The sequence below is a fragment of the Oryctolagus cuniculus genome, chromosome 1, assembly GCF_964237555.1.
Source record: "Oryctolagus cuniculus chromosome 1, mOryCun1.1, whole genome shotgun sequence".
NCBI lineage: Eukaryota > Metazoa > Chordata > Mammalia > Lagomorpha > Leporidae > Oryctolagus > Oryctolagus cuniculus.
Genome location: NC_091432.1, coordinates 192749036 through 192767367, shown reverse-complemented (window position 1 = coordinate 192767367; position 18332 = coordinate 192749036). Strand labels below are relative to the sequence as shown.

Sequence of the window (18332 nt, the reverse complement as noted above, 5' to 3'; positions counted from 1 at the left end):
TGTCAGTAATCACCTGAGGCTCTTGTCATGAGCTGCCAAGGCTATGGAAGCCTCTTGAGCTCACAAATTCCAACATTATTTAGACAAGGCCATAATCAACGTGGAAGTTCTCTCCTCCCTTCAGAGAAAGGTACCTCCTTCTTTGATGGCCCATTCTTTCTCACAGAGATTTTTCATGTAGGACATTTTTTCCCACAGTGTCTTGGCTTTCCATGCCTAAAATGCTCTCATGGGCTTTTTAGCAAGCTCTGAATGCCTTAAGGGCTGATTCTGAGGCAACAGTGCTGTTGAGGGCATTTGCCATTCTGTGAGTCTGCTGTGTGTTCTGTTACCCATGTTGGATTGTTCTCTCCTTTTTAATTCTATCTATTTTTATTAGCAGACCCTTGGTCTTATTTATGTGATCCCTTTGACACTTCATCTTATCTTTATGATCAGTATGAACTTCAACTAATCATCACTTTAACTAGTAAGATGGCATTGTTACCTGCCAACTTAATGGGATTTGAAGTCCCATGGCAAGTTTTTAAATTTACCCTTAGGGGTGAGTCTGAGGGAGTCTGCCAAACTGTACATCTCCTCCCTTTCTTATTTCCACACTTACTTTTTTAAGATTTATTTATTTACTTGAAAGTCAGAGTTACACAGAGAGAGAAAGAGAGACAGAGAGACAGAGAGAGGACTTTCATCTGATATTTCACTCTCCAGATGGCCACAACAGCCAGAACTGAATTGATCCAGAGCCAGGAGCCAGGAGCTACTTCCAGGTCTCCCACACAGGTGCAGGGGCCCAAGGATTTGGGCCATCTTTTATTGATTTTCCAGGCCATAGCAGAGAGCTGGACTGGAAGTGGAGCAGTTGGGACTGAATCGGCACCCATAAGGGATGCTGCCACGGCAGGTGATGTCTTAACCTGCTACGTCGCAGTGCTGGCCCCAACCCCACTCTTATTTTTTAACAGGATCAATTTTCAGTCGGATTTAAACACCTAAGAATAATTCCATGTTAAGTAAAAGGTTCAGCCAATGGTATTAAGAAGAAAAAGAAAATACTAAAAAGAATAAAATAGTAACCTGTTCCTCAACAGTTAAGGACAAGGGCTGATCAAGTCACTGCTTCTCTTAGTGTCAGTTTCACTTCAAAAAGTTTCCTTTTAGGTGCTCAGTTAGTTGTCACAGATCAGAGAGAATGGGGACTACATTTTGACACAACAGGTTAAGCCACTGGAGTTGCCATATAGGAGTGTTGGTGCAAGTCCCGGCTACTCTGCTTCTGATCTAGCTTTCTGTTAATGCACCTGCAAAGGAAGCAAAATACGGACTGTCACCCACTGTGGGAGACCAGGATGGAGTTCCTAGCTCCTGGCAGACCTAGGTGTTCTTGCTGCTAGGGGCAACTGATAGAAGATGTTTGTTTGTTTGTTTGTTTGTTTCTTTCTTTCTTTCTTTCTTTCTCTCCCTCTCTCTCTCGCTCTCTCTTGCTCTCATTCTGTCACTTTCAAACCTTTCAGATACTTTTCAAACAAGCTTTTTAAAAAATAAAAGCAGCAGACTTTCAGAAATAAATATACAATGTATGCTCCCAATTGCTGCACGTTACATTTCATAGAAAGGTCCAAAAATACACCATATTCCAAGGCCTAGAGGAATGCAATAATGATAGGACCATTGGAAACACCAAACATTTTAGTAGCAATCGCATCTCTTGGCCAATACTGATGATAAGAGAGGCTGTTAGAGAACTTGTCATACTGACTTCAATAGGGATAACATGATCCTGAAAAAGTAGAGGCCTAATGATGTTACTTAAGTACCAGAAGGGAAGAGGTTGCAATTACTGTAATGATATGTGAGTTTAGAATGACAGCCAATGGTATCTAATGATACAATAAATGAGGCCATTTATCTAGGGGTAAAATAGACGTGCACTTTTACCATCAGAGAAAACAAGAATGGATGATTACATCACTGCTGGTTGTCACCTCAATAAAAATCATAGCTGCTTCCCCAATTTCAGACTAATCCTATTTTCAAATGTGGGAACCATTGACTAAAAATGTGTCCAATGTGTTAGGAGAGCATCACAGCAAGTATACAGAGGAATTTTCCACAACTTTGCCAAAGTGACCTATGACTCAGGAAACAATATATCCACAAAAGGAGGGACTATCTAGGTATCATAAAACTGACAGACACAGGTTCTGAGTTAGAATTGGTAACCTAAGTCCTCACCATCTTAGAGCCCTTGAAAACAGCCTTACGTAGGTTATGTAATAAATCAAGTCCAGATCATACTTAATTTGTTGCTTCCACTGGTCATCCTAAGTATATGTATTGGTGTGTATGTGTGTATATACATACATATATATATACATATATATATATATATATATTTGAAATGCAAAGTTATAATGAGGCAGAGGCAGGGAGAAGGATCTTCCATTTGTTGGTTAACTCTCAAAAGAGCCGCAACAGCCTGCCAGAGCTGAATTGATCTAAAGTCAGGAATCTGGAGTTTTTCCAGGTCTTCCACGTGGGTGCAAGGACCCAAGGACTTGGGCCATCTTCCACTGCTTCCCTAGGCATATTATCAGGGAGACAGATCAAAAGTGGAGCAGCCAGGACACAAACTGGCACTCATATGTGATGCAAACACTGCAAGGGGCTTTACTCCTCTATGTCACAGTGCTGGCCACCCTCATAGGTATATTACTGAGTGACCTTTTTGGCATCCAGTACAAGTACCAGATTGGCTTTTTGCCTGTGGGATAAGCACTACAACAAAGAAAAGGCTAAGTGGCAAGCTCTGAAATTACATAACTTTTAGCTAAGATAGTGAATCAAAATTATTACTTACATCTATGAAAAGATGATGAAATTTGTGTCTCCCACAATTACCTAAACAAAATAGATGGCGGGCCCTAAATTTTTTCCATGTAACTTACCATTCTGGCTCCTAAACAAAATTAATGGTTCATAGCAAATAGAAGGAAATTCCCAAATTCAGTAGAGTATTATAATTGAAGGCACTGCATCAAATGGGTATCTTTGCTGCAGCTGATACAGGCTTAGGAACATGAGCTCCTCTCGGACCTTTGATATGATGAATACATTAGTTTCTGTACTAATCTGGAGAGATAATGAGCAATTTACAGTCACTTGGAACATACATCAATATAAACTGATAGTTTTTCCCAGTTCCAAGTCACATGTCCTATTTATTTTATTTTCTTAAATTGGAGTCACCTTCCCTTTAGCATTGAAATAACATAAATAGAAATTTTCACACGTTTAAAAAATATGTATAGGGGATGCGGGGGAAGATGGCGAAATTGGGAGGGAGCACACCGAAGGTCCGGGAAGGAAAAGTTCAAAGAGGGGTGAGAATTTGCAGTTTTGGGGAACAAGAAGCTCTTCCCGAAACTGGGGAGACAGGGTGGACCCGCGAGGAGGACCTGGATGCCTAAGGAGCAGGACACCAGCAGGAGTGTGTATACACCAGCACTGGAAGCCGAGCTGAGACAGGGCACTCACCCAGCACCACCACAACAGCGACCACTGCCCCTCCCCCAACCCACCCTGGGACGGACACTGAGACACACATGACTGAGTGGGGGAGGAAATAGAAAATGGAACAGAGTGAGTGGCGCCTGCGGGAAGAGTGTGTGATTCGGGGTACTAATTGAGAGACTGAGTAAGCCAGTATCTGTTGGTGCCTCCTCAGAGCTGCAGCAGGCAGGAAGCAGCCATTTTGTCTGTTTACATTCAGGCTTAAAAGAGAACTGTCTTTTTAAAGGAGAACTGTCTTTGCCTCAACACTAACCTTCAGAGGCGGAGCCCAAAGGTGGAGCGGAGCAACAGGACACTTCTTGCGCAGGGGCGGGCATGGAGGGAGGGCAGCTCAAAGCCCTGACGACCGTCTACACAAGTTACAAGAAAAAAAAATTGAATAGCTCCTGCAGGCAAAGGGCAGGATCCAGAACTGAGGGATCAACAGGAGCTGCCCAACCCATAATCAGAGCTGCAGCGGGCAGAGAGCAGCCATCCTGTCTGTTTACGTTCAGGCTGTGTAGAGCAGCCTGCTTACACTGGATATTGGTGCAGACTCACAGCAGCCTATAGCAGAGAGAAATCAACCTGAAAAACCACCCAGACGGAATGCCAAAAAACAAAACAAAAACCCACAATAAGAATACAGAAGAACATATAAACTTGCCAATGGAGCAGGCTAAACTAACCATAACAGAGGCTGAAGAAGAAGAAGTTGAAACCATGCCACAAAAAGAATTCAGAAAATTAATAATCAGAATACTTAGAAATAATGAGAAACAGTGTCAAGAGCTGAATGAAAAACAAGCCCAAGGATTAGAGATCCTAAAGAGAAGCCAGAATGAAATACTAGAACTGAAAAACTCAATTGACCATACAAAAAACACCGTGGAATCCCTCAGAATTAGAACAGATGAAATAGAAGACCAAATATCAGAATTTGAAGACAAACTTCCAGAAATAATACAGTCAGTTCAAACGCAAGAAGAAGAAATTAAAAAATACCGTCAGAGACCTACAAGATTCAATCAAATGGTGTAAGGTTCGGATAATAGGAGTCCCTGAGGGGGTGGAAAGAGAGAATGGATTGGAAGGTGTCTTCAATGAAATAATATCAGAAAACTTCAAACAAAGGCAGCTGGATAACAACACACAAATACAACAGATAGCCAGGACTCCAAACAGAGTAGACCAGAAGAGAAATTCACCACGACACATTGTGGCAACACTCAGTTCAGTGACACACAAAGAACAATCCTAAAATGTGCCAGAGAAAAGCGACAAATCACATTCAGGGGTAAGTCAATCAGACTCACCCCAGACTTCTCATCGCAAACACTACAGGCAAGGAGACAATGGCATGATATATTTCAAGTTTTAAAAGACAAACAATGCCAACCTAGAATACTATACCCTGCAAAGCTATCATTTATGAATGAAGGGGAAATAAAGATCTTCCACGACAAACAGAAACTGAAAGAATTTGTATCTACACGTCCAACCCTACAACACTTGCTCAAAGATGTGCTGCACACAGAAATACAAAAACAAGAACTTCACTACAAAAAAAAGCGAATGTAGAGTAACCCACAAACAAAGTTCAAAATACATAAACAGCTCGTTTCAGGAAACATGAATGGGAAAAGACAGTACTTAACAGTAATCACACTGAATGTGAATGGTCTTAATTCCACGACAAAGAGACATAGACTAGCTGATTGGATAAAGAAAGAGAATCCATCTATATGCTGCCTTCAGGAGACACACCTTATCAGCAAAGATGCACGCAGACTGAAAGTGAAAGGATGGAAAAAGATACTCCAAGCTAACGGAAATCAAAAAAGAGCCGGTGTGGCCATCCTAATATCAGACAAAATAGAATTTAACATAAAAACTATTAAAAGAGACAGAGAAGGGCACTATATAATGATTAAAGGATCTATCCAACAGGAAGACATTACTATTATAAATGTATATGCACCTAATTACAGGGCGCCTGGCTACCTGAAAGAATTACTAAAGGATTTAAAGGGAGATATAGACTCAAATACAATAGTAACAGGGGACTTCAACACCCCACTCTCACCAATGGACAGATCAACCAGACAGAAATTCAACAAGGAAACAACTGAGCTAATTGATGCCATAGACCAAATAGACCTAATAGATATCTTCAGAACCTTCCACCCCACAGACACAGAGTTCACATATTTCTCCCCAGTACATGGAACATTCTCTAGGATTGACCATATACTAGGACATAAAGAGAGCCTCAACAAATTCAAAAAAATTGAAACTATACCATGCAGCTTCTCAGACCATAGTGCAGTGAAACTTGAAATCAACAACCCAAGAATCTCTACACCATATGCAAATATATGGAGAATGGACAACCTGATCCTAAATGAACAGTGGGTCATCGAAGAAATTAAAAGAGAAATCAAAAGATTTCTAGAAACAAATGAAAATGATAACACAACCTATCAAAACCTCTGGGACACAGCAAAAGCAGTGCTAAGAGGAAAGTTTATAGCAATTAGTGCCTATATCAAGAAGCTGGAAAGGAACCAAACAAATGAACTCTCCATGCACCTCAAGGATCTAGAAAAACAGCAGCAAATCAAGCGCAAATCCAAAAGGAGGAAAGAAATACTAAAGATCAGAGAAGAAATAAACAGAATTGAAACCAAAAAAAACAATACAAAAGATCAACAAACCCAGGAGCTGCTTCTTTGAAAAAATAAACAAAATCGACACACCATTGGCCCAACTAACCAAAAAAAGGAGAGAGAAGACCCAAATTTGTAAAATCAAAGATAGTAATGGAAACGTAACAACAGACACAACAGAAATAAAAAGAATAATCAGAAACCACTACAAAGAGATGTATGCTAACAAATTGGGGAACCTGGAAGAAATGGATAGATTCCTGGACAAATACAACCTTCCTAAACTGAGCCATGAAGATACAGAAAATCTAAACAGACCCATAACCATGGAAGAAATTGAATCAGTAATAAACGCACTACCGAAAAAGAAGAGCCCAGGAACGGATGGCTTCACCGCCGAATTTTACCAGACATTTAGAGAACAACTAACCCCAGTTCTTTTCAAATTATTCAAAACGATTGAAAGAGAGGGAATCCTCCCAAATTCTTTCTACAAAGCCAATATCACCTTAATTCCTAAGCCCGGGAAAGACACAACAGAGAAAGAAAACTACAGACCTATCTCCCTGATGAACACAGATGCAAAAATACTCAACAAAATTCTGGCAAACCGAATCCAACTACACATCAGAAAGATCATTCACCTGGACCAAGTGGGATTTATCTCTGGTATGCAGGGATGGTTCAATATTCGAAAGTCAATCAATGTAATACATCACATTAATAAATTGAGAAACAAAAATCATATGGTTATCTCAATAGATGCAGAGAAAGCATTTGACAAAATACAACACCCTTTCATGATGAAAACCCTAAGCAAATTGGGGTTAGAAGGAACATTCCTCAACACAATTAAGGCAGTCTATGATAAACCAAAGGCCAGCATCATATTGAATGGGGAAAAGTTGGAGGCATTTCCATTGAAAACTGGCACCAGACAGGGATGCCCACTCTCACCATTGCTATTCAATATAGTCCTAGAAGTCTTAGCCAGAGCCATCAGGCAAGAAGAAGAAATTAAAGGATACAAATGGGAAAGGAGGAAGTTAAACTATCCCTATTTGCAGATGACATGATACTATATATAGGGGACCCGATAAACTCCTATAAGAGACTACGGAAACTCATAGAAGAGTTTGGTAAAGTAGCAGGATGCAAAGTCAACGCTCAGAAATCAACAGCCTTTGTATACACAGACAATGCCAGGGCCGAGGAAGAACTACTAAGATCAATCCCATTCACGATAGCCACAAAAACAATAAAGTACCTTGGAATAAATTTAACCAAGGAGGTCAAAGACCTCTATGATGAAAATTACAAAGCACTAAAGAAAGAAATAGAAGACGACACAAAAAAATGGAAAAACCTGCCATGCTCATGGATTGGAAGAATCAATATCATCAAAATGTCCATTCTCCCAAAAGCAATTCACAAGTTCAATGCAATACTAATCAAAATACCAAAGTCATTCTTCAAAGACCTAGAAAAAACGATGCTGAAATTCATATGGAGAAACAGGAGACCCAGAACAGCTAAAGCAATCCTTTACAATAAAAACAAGGCCGGAGGCATCACAATTCCAGACTTCGAGGCATACTACAGGGCAGTTATAATCAAAACAGCCTGATACTGGTACAAAAACAGATGGATAGACCAATGGAACAGAATAGAAACACCGGAGATCAATCCAAACATCTATAACCAACTCATATTCGACAAAGGACCTAAAACCAACCCCTGGAACAAGGACAGCCTCTTCAACAAATGGTGCTGGGAAAACTGGATGTCCACATGTCGCAGTATGAAGCAAGACGCCTACCTTACACCTGATACAAAAATCCACTCAATATGGATCAAAGAACTAGAGATGCGCCATGACACCATGAAACTAATTGAGAGCATAGGGGAAACCCTTCAAGATATCGGAATAGGCGAAGAATTCCTGGAGAAGACCCCACAGGCACTGGTAATCAAAGATAAAATAAACAAATGGGATTACCTCAAATTGAAGAGTTTCTTAACAGCAAAGCAAACAGTCAGGAAAACGAAGAGGCAACCAACAGAATGGGAGACGTTATTCGCAAACCACACAGCAGATAAAGGATTAACAACTAGAATCTACACAATGATCAAAAAACACCACAGAATCAAAACAAACAACCCAATAAAAAATGGGCCAAGGACCTTAACAGACATTTTTCAAAAGAGGAAATCCAAATGGCCAACAGACACATGAAAAAATGCTCAGGATCCCTAGCCATCAGGGAAATGCAGATCAAAACCACAATGAGATTCCACCTCACTCCGGTTAGATTGGCTTACATACAGAAATCAACCAACAACAGATGCTGGCGAGGATGTGGAGAAAAAGGGACACTAATCCACTGTTGGTGGGAATGCAAACTGGTAAAGCCACTATGGAAGACAGTCTGGAGAATCCTCAGAAACCTACCACAGGATCCAGCCATCCCACTCCTTGGAATATACCCAAATGGAATTAAAGGGGTGAAAAAAGCCATTTGCACCTCAATATTTGTTGCAGCTCAAATCACAATAGCTAAGACATGGAATCAACCTAAATGTCCATCAATGGATAAATGGATAAAGAAACTCCGGGATATGTACCCTATGGAACACTATACAGCAGTAAAAAACAATGAAATCTGGGCATTTACAACAAAATGGAGGAAGCTGGAAAACATCATGCTGAGTGAAATAAGCCAGTCCAAAAGGGACAAATATCACATGTTCTCCCTGATCAATGGCAGCTAAACAAGCACCTAAAATGATACCCATTGAAGTGAAATGGACACTATGAGAGACAATGACATGAGCAGCCCTTGTCTAGACTGTTGAGGAACAACTTACTATTTTGTTCCTTTAGTATTGTTGTTGTTGTTGTTGCCCGGTTTGCTCTACACAAGACCACTGGTTGACCTCTGCAATCAATGCACAACCATTCTTAAGTGTTTAAAAATTAACAGAAAATTGATCTCTGTGAAACATAGGAGTGGGAATAAGAGAGGGAGGAGATATATAGGACAGCACATACTCACTCAGACCTACCTCCAATGGTGGAACTGGAAATGTGCCAGGGGATTTCAACTCATCCTTACCAAGGAGGCAGCTATCAATGCCAGCACACTTGGTAAAGTGATAAATATAAATACACAACTGATCAAAAAGATAGGGTAAGTGTCGAAGAGATTTCACAAATAAGACCAGTGTAAGCAAATAATGAAGGATAGAATTAAAAGGGAGAGAATGATCCCGCGGGGGAAGCAGGACACACAGCAGACTCATAGAATGGCAAATGCCCAAAACAACACTCCTGCCTCAGAATCAACCCTTGGGACATTTGGATCTGACTAAAAGGTCCATGAGAGTCTCACAGGCATGGAAAGCTATGACACGGTGGCAAAAAAACAATCTAAATGAAAGATCCTGGTGAACAAGACCCCAGCAGAAGGATCAGGCCATCAAGGAGAGAGGTGCCTTTCTCTGAAGGGAGGAAGGAACCTCCACTGTGATACGGCCTTGACTAAGCAAATTCAGAGTTGGTGAACTCAAGGGGCTTCCATAGCCTAGACTGCTCATAGCAAGAGTCTCGGGTGATTGCTGACATCATAAATAAAAGTTCCAATTGTTAAATCAACAACAGGAGTCACTGGGTTCATGCTCCCCACGTAGGATCTCTGTCCTTAATGTGTTTCACTATAAAACTCAAAAACAACACTAATAGTCGAACAATACCCTATACCTGGTTCGGTTGTGTGAGTGCAGCCTGTTGAAATCCCTGCTTAGTATATACTAAGTTGATCTTCAGTATATGAAGGTAATTGAAAATGAAACGTGATGAAGGGCGGGATGGGAGAGGGAGTGGGAGAGGGGAGGGCCACGGGAGGGAGGGAGGTTTGGGGGGGCCACAACAATACAAAAGTTGCATTTTATATTCTACTTAAAACTATTGGTTGAACTCTGTAATTAATACACAATTACTCTTAGGTGTTTAATTAATGCTATAACTAGTACTCAAATAGTATTTTACACTTTGTGTTTCTGTGTGGGAGCAAAATGTGGAAATCTTTACTTAATATATGCTAAATTGATCTTCTTTATATAAAGATAATTGAAAATTAATCTTGATGTGAAGGGAAGGGGAGAGGGAGTGGGAGAGGGGAGTGTTGTGGGTGGGAGGGAAGTTATGTGGGGGAGGAAGCTATTGTAATCCATAAGCTGTACTTTGGAAATTTATGCTCATTAAATAAAAAAAAAATATGTATAGGTTCATACATGCATTTTGCTATCCAAATAGTCTGTGGTTGACTAAGTGATGAGATTAGGCCAAAAACATCTTCCTGGCCACTCTATATTTAGAAAAGGGCATATAGCAAGCTCAGAAGAATTTTTCTATGAATCATCCAGAAAATAAGTTCTTTCTGATATAAAAAAAAAGACATAAGAAAAGAGTAACACATTATTCCAATGGACATCTCCAACTTTAGAAATTATGCCTGGAAATTCTAGAGTTGTCTTTCTACTAATCTGAATATAAAGTCAAAGTATAGTTAAGGATAGCACCATGAGAGCTACAGAGAAACTAACCACAACTTCCATATTGGGTAACTTCATCCTCATTTTCTATCCTGAATTATTATTATATGAGATAATACTTTTCTTCTATGACTGTGTTTGCACTGATGTTTACAGTTATACGCAGCAGAAAGCACCCATGCTGATAGATTTCCAAATCCCCAAGCAAAATTTCTTAAGAATCACAGATCAGTAAACTATCATTATTAAAACTTATAACTTCCATTATAAAACTTACTGAATTGTGAGATAAAGAGATTATATAAACTAGAAGTAAACCTTTCAAAACAATTAATCAAAACTGAAAAGTGGCCTATTACTATCGCTTTTCCCTAGTAGGAAAAAAATTATGTGTATTGATAAATATAAGAGAGTAAATTTAGGATTTTACATCTTAAAGATGTAATTATCCTAAATTGTCCTAAAGTGAGCTAGATTTTTATTTTACTTATTTATTTATGTTTAGATATGAAGGTATTATTGAGCTGTTTTCTAGCTAGCATATTAAAAAACTGTGATGATTATTAATTGAAGATGACGGTGGGATAAGAATTTCAAAGTAATCGAAACACTCAAAATTAAAGCTAACTGTCTCACACAATTATTCATCCCCTTCCAGATCACTGTTTTTAAATTCTAATACCAGAATATTATAAAGAAAGAAATGGTAGAAAAAAAAAACAGTGAAAATATATTACACAATGAACTCCAAATAGAACAATGTGACTTGATGTTGCCCTATAACACATTTGACTTCGCCTATCTTTATAACTGATCTGAACAAGGAGTGTGGATGCTGAAATCTTCCACTTACATGCCTGTCAGTTCTTTGAGTAGTGAAATGTCAAGACTGACTGGTAAAAGTTCTCAGGAGACTATGTGGGTAGACAGAGGAATAAAAGGTGAATTGCAGTAGAAATAGTTCAAGAAAATACATTAAAAAAGTAACCCAAAATTTACTAAGATGAAAACGGCCTTGATTTATCTATTAAAAACACAGGAAATAGACTCCACTGTTATAATTTGGCAATGCTCCTTGAAGAGTAGGTAGACTAAAAAGCACAGTTATCAGAGGTTCATATGAATCTAAGAGCCTACAGCCCCAGCAAAATACTACTGGAACCAATTCAGAAGCAAGGAAACGGAAATGAACTTTGTAAAGGAGCCAATGAGACATTTAAAAAGGCATCTCCCAAATTACCACCATGGCTACAGATGGCTTGAAGACTATTCTGCACATCTAGCTATGGTGTGAGGACAAGAATGTGCCCTATGCAGTTTTATGCCCTGAACTGACTTTAGGGAGGGACTATGGCATATCTAGGGTGATCATAATATGCTCAGCCAACACCAAGGAAAGATTACAGCTAAACAGATCCTTTCCTTCAGAAGTTCATTGTGAGGTTCTTGGTCTCCATTCTCATCTTCCAGTGGATCTTTCCCTCTGGAGGGGTATATGTGAGTATACCTGTGTGTTTAAGTAAGGGTTAGCTTAGCACCTAAGTTCTCAGCTATTCAGCCTTGTTAGAAATCGCTGTATTGAATATAGTTTCTTGCATTTAATCTTATTTTGTCTCTTCTTCCTTCTCCTTTAAAAATAAGCAAAGAAGGGGGTCAGTGCTGTGACGCAGCAGGTTAAAGCCCTGGCCCGGCCCAAAGCGCCAGCATCTCATATGGGCGCCTTTTCTAGTCCCAGCTGCTCCTCTTCTGACTCAGCTCTCTGCTATGGCCTGGGTAAAGCAGTAGAGGATGTCCCTGTCCTCGAGCCCCTGTATCCCATGTGAGAGACCTGGAAAAAGCTCCAGGTTCCTGCTTTCAGATCGGCACAGCTTCAGCCATTGCAGCCAACTAGGGAGTGTAACCAGTGGATGGAAGACCCCTCTCTCTGTCTCTACCTCTCTCTGTAACTCTGTCTTTCAAACAAATAAAATAAAACTTTTTAAAAAATGAGTGAAGAAGATAGGCCACATTCAGAAACCAGAAACAGCCAGGAGGAGGTATGCTAGACAAAGTAGAGAGATTCTTTCATTACTCAACTCCTGCTGACCACTTTTACATAGTAGTATATTGTACAAATGCACAAGAAGGCACACCAGCCTACTTTCTCAATCTATAATGGAGATTTCTTCAAAGTAGATACCCTCAACTTTGTAACCCTTGACCCTAGCATTCAAAGATATTTTATAACACAGAAATGAATGAAGTATGTCCTTTGCCCTCTATAGGATATGTGTCATGTAAGGAAAAAGCATGTGTTCTATCCATAAGGTTATCATACACACACATGCACACACAGACATGAAAGTACTTAAAAAGCTCATGAGAAATGGAATGTTTTTGAAATCAAAACATTGTAAATTCATGAACAGGTTTTTCATAACATGTATTTTCATGAAGTTTTTGAAGATCCCTCATACATATTCTTTTATCTATCAGATACTATTACTAATAAATATTCCTAATGTTTCCTGTGTTGATGTCATTTCACATTCTCTCCTTATTCTACTTTGAGGATGGTGGCAGATGCACACAAAAAACATGCATCACAATTCAAATAGAGCCAGGTCTAGGAACAATTAACTGAGTCCTGAATGGATGTATGGGATTTAGACATGAGGTGCAAAGACAAAGGCCATTAGATCCCTGTGAAGGTGTCAACTGAAACTGAAATAGACTATCTTGGAAAAGTCATGAACAACTGGCTGGATCACCTAGTGGGGATAATTAAATATGAGAAAGCAACTCTTGGGATATAATTTTTCTTCAGTAGACCTTTTGTATTGAGAACTTCATGCCTGATACCTGTATTAATGTGTCATTAATTTTTGTAAGCAATTCATAAAATACTCAAATTCTAATTTAAAGAGCACATGAAGTATTTATACATAATATATATGTACCTTAAATGTTATATAACTGCTATATTTTTCTTAAAACTAGAATTCACCTATACTTAAAATATCATATTAAGTTCAGGTAATTCAATCCCTAAAGTGACTAATACATTGCATGAACACATTTTTCTTCATACTGAGTGAAGTGTTGCATAATATCAACTGTCAACTGCAAGTTTTTGTTCTATCCTCTAAAGGGAGACTGAAAAAAATCAACAATTTTCCATATGACATCTCTTTCAAGTCTTTGAAAATATCTATCACATTTATCTTTGATATCTTTTAAAGGCTATACAGTCAATTATTTCACTATTTTATGTGATTTCTTTGCAAATATTTTAGTTTCATGGATTCTTAATTTGTAAGCACAATTAATGGTAACATGCATATTTTTCTAATTGGGACATTACATAAAAGAGACTATTATCTCTTAGATTCAGGATGATAACTTTAATTTACTCTAACATTGTTATATTGCAAGTTGTATACTTATGTGGAAATCATATAGATTTGACAACACAAATATTTTCCAATATATTTAAATAAATTAATGCTTAATAAATTTAAAATATTGCATTTTAGGCAAGGATTCTTAGGAATTTTGAATTTTGAATAATAAAATCCCTAGTTATATCACATGGCATCTTTTAGTGTCTACTACTTGGGAAACCCAGTAAAATGCCACTGCCTATTAACTTGGAAATATTATACCTACAACACATAATCAATTAGAACAGAAATATGCAAAATTTACTTTATATATATATATACTAGCAAACTGAAGTAAGATTAAATTAATCTGAAAACAATGTATCAACCAAAAGAGGATTTGATAACCAGATAATTCACATGTAATCCCTATGTATGAGAATAGGAAAGAGAGAGGCAAGTGAAATTTACAGGAAAATTCTTCAACAATCATGTAGTTCCAATAAAGTTTTATCAAGGCCAAAGGGGAGTCATAGAGCCAAAATCACCTGTTAGCAGAATCCTTCATTTCATTGGACTTACCCTCCATATTGAGTCAATGAGTCATTTTAGTGGCTGTTGGGACCACCGAACAGCCTGAATTCTGCTGAAGGCATGCTTAGCCATATTGCAAAGGTTATCTGTCAAGTTATGTCGACAATGGCAAAAGTCATTTGACATGCTGCTGAAGCAGCTAAGGAAATGTTGTTGGCTCCAGTAAACAGCAAGTGGGATGTTCACTCCCTTTAATAATTAGCCCCTTTCAAAACCCCTCCACATTTTCATTGTTCTCTTAATCCTAGCTTCCAAGCAAACAAGTCTTTCCTGTAAACACCAAAACTCCCCATTGTTCCCTGTTTCACTATGTTTAAACTCCATCATCACAAAATCCTGTTTTCATGAAACTGCACATTCTTTATGATTAATCGATCAGAACATCATTAATAATAATACTTGGAGTAACCAGATATCTGAGTCTCTGCTTCTGCCTCCACCTTTGGCACCAGACAGTGTCTCTTGGTTTCCCACATTTAAATCTTTAATCTGAGTCTGCTTCCTTAATTGATGGGATGTCATCTCTCTTTCAGGTTAACCTGACACCCTGCCATCCTGGATGTAGCAAGTGGCCTTGATATGAACATGGTAATGGAATCAAAGACCAGTAACAAAGACCATCAGTCAAATATAGTTTTTGAAAAAGAATATATGAGGCTGGTTCAAAGATAGTGGAATAGGGAGGGAGCTTACTGACCTAGTCCAGGAGAAGATAGTTTAATAAAAGTGAAGATAGTGTAGTTTCAGGGAAGAGTTAGGGAAAAAACAGCAGAGGAAACTCTTCCATTATTAGAGGGACAGGGTAGACCTAAGTGGAGAGCGTGGGTGGCCATGGCTTGAGACTCCAGCTGCAGAGAGCCTCCACACCAGCGCTGTAAAGTGAGGTGAGAGGAGACTGCAGTAGCCCAAGACACTGGTGGAAAAGTGGCAGGAAGAGCCTCGAAGAAATGAGGCTTAAAGCCCTGTGGGGGAAAGTGCACCAGCCTACTAGAGGAGACAAAAAAATAAAAGGGACAGTAAAGACACAATTCTCTCTCTCCAATCACCCTACAAAGTTATACAAGCTGATAGAGCAGGGGCCATTTTGGGCATACAAAACAGCTATGCCAGCTCGTGTATGCACCTGGCAATCAGCAAAGCAGAGAAACCTGACTCTGATGGGTAGTAATAACTGGAGGCTAAGACCTAGTGACTGTATAGAACTTCTGAACCGGGACTGTGAAAAAAAAAAAAAAAAAAACTGAGCGTGTGTGGGAGAACTCACTGTATGGCTGAGACTGTGAGTAGTCTTGGTGGAGATGCCACAAGCTCAGGCGGCTCCCTGGTGAGAGACATTGCAGGGGAATCTGAACTTATACTGAGGACTGCACAGATCATTTCTGTGGTCCCTGGGACAGAGTAGACGAGTATTATACCCACTGGGGCTAGCACTCAGGCACTGATCTTCATTGAGAAGAGCTCAGTTGAGTGGAATTACTTCCCTTCTGATTAAAACAGAGAGATTTACCACGCCAAACCTGGGTGTGTCACCTTAGGCACACCATTAAACCTGAAGAACTGAACATAGCTCTCTGGCCACATCCACCACAAGCCCCTAGAGATTCACTGAAAGCAGACAATCCACTTAACTACAGAGTCATAGTACAATGATAAAAACCACCACAGCAGGAAAAAAAAAAAAAAAAGAAGAAACCAACAAGCATCTCCACAACTGCTGAACAACAAACACAAAAATCCAAGAAACAAGAATAAGGAAGACAACATGATGCTCCCAAAAGAACATCACACTTCAATACAAGATTATGAAGAACGAGATAGAAGAAATTTAAGAAATGGAACTCAAAAGATTGATAAGAATACTTAAAAGTAATAAAAAAAAACACACATGAACTACTGAAAGTAATGGAGGACATGAAAGAAAAGCTCTCTCAAGAAAATGAAATCCTAAGAAGGAATCAAAATGAAATGAAGAATTCAATAGAACATGAAATTGAGATATTGAAATCAAAATGAAATGAAGAATTCAATAGAACAAATACAAAATGCAATCGAGAGCCTTAAAAACAGAATCATTAAGGCAGAAGAGAGAATATCAGATTTAGAAGACAAAGCACAAGGCCGGCGCTGCGGCTCACTAAGCTAATCCTCCGCCTTGCGGCGCCGGCACACCGGGTTCTAGTCCCAGACGGGGCGCCGGATTCTGTCCCGGTTGCCCCTCTTCCAGGCCAGCTCTCTGCTGTGGCCCGGGAGTGCAGTGGAGGATGGCCCAAGTGCTTGGGCCCTGCACCCCATGGGAGACCAGGAGAAGCACCTGGCTCCTGCCTTTGGTTCAGCACTGTGCGCCGGCCACGGCGCACCGGCCGCGGTGGCCATTGGAGGATGAACCAACGGCAAAGGAAGACCTTTCTGTCTCACTGTCCACTCTGCCTGTCAAAAAAAAGAAAAAAAAAAAAAAGGAAGACAAAATATACAGTCAAACCAAAGAAATGAAGAGGAAATTAGAAATCTAAAAAATATTGTTGGGCATCTACAGGATACTATTTAAAAACCCAACAGTCAGGTTCTAGGAGTTCCTGAAGGCATGGAGAAAGAGAAAGGATTAAAAGGCCTTTTTAGTGAGACACTAGCAGAAAACGTCCTGGGTTTGGAGAAATAAAGAGACGTCCAAGCACAGGAAGCACACAGAACTCCCAATAGACATGACCAGAAAAGATTCTCTCCTCAATACATTGTAATCAAACTTAACCACAGTGAAACACAAAGAAAAGATTCTAAAATGTGCAAGAGAGAAATGGGTATTACTCTCAGAGGATCTCCAATTAGACTCACAGCAGAATTCTCATCAGAAACCCTACAGGCTAGGAGGGAATGGTGAGATATAGCCCAAGTACTGAGAGAAAAACTGCCAGCCCAGAATATTATATCCTGAAAAGCTCTCATTTGTGAATGAAGGTGAAATAAAGACTTTTCATAGCAAACAGACATTGAAAGAATTTGTCACCACTCATCCAGCCCTGCAAAAGATGCTTAAAGTTGTATTACACACAGAAACACAGGAACACGGTCATCAATAGAAGGTAAAGGAAGAAAATCTCTCAGTAAGAGATCACAGGAAGTTCAAACTATATATTAGAAATACCTTTGGAAAAATGGCAGGGCAAAGCCACTACTTATCAGTAGTCACATTGAATGTAAATGGCCTTTTAAAAATGACCTAAATGAAAGATCTCTGCGAGTGAGATCCAAGTAGAAAGAACGGGCCATCAAAGAAGGAGGTACCTTTCTCTGAAGGGAGGAGAGAACTTCCACTTTGATTATGGCCTTGCCTAAATAAGATCAGAGTTGCTGAATTCAAGAGGCTTCCATAGCTTTGGCAGCTCATGACAAGAGATTCCGGTGATTACTGATGTCATAAATAAGAGTGTCAATTGTTAAATCAACAACACTACGCACTTACTTCCCATGTAGGATCTCTGTCCTTAATGTGTTGTACTATTTGAATTAACAGTAAAACTAGTCTTCAAACAGTACTTTTTACTTTGTGTGTCTGTGTGGGTGCAAACTGTTGAAAATTTTATTTAGTATATACTAAGTTGATCTTCTG

At 39.3% G+C, this 18332-nt stretch overlaps 1 long non-coding RNA gene across 2 annotated transcripts in view; it reads right to left on the bottom strand.

Annotated features, from left to right (window-relative positions):
• LOC127493549 (uncharacterized) overlaps positions 1-18116 on the bottom strand; it is a 39710-nt gene extending 21594 nt beyond the window's left edge. For both annotated transcript variants that reach the window (XR_007923826.2, XR_011385251.1), the window contains exon 1: positions 18008-18116. This is a non-coding gene — a long non-coding RNA (uncharacterized lncRNA). The remainder of the gene's footprint in view (positions 1-18007) is intronic.
• Between the last annotated feature and the right edge of the window lie 216 nt (positions 18117-18332).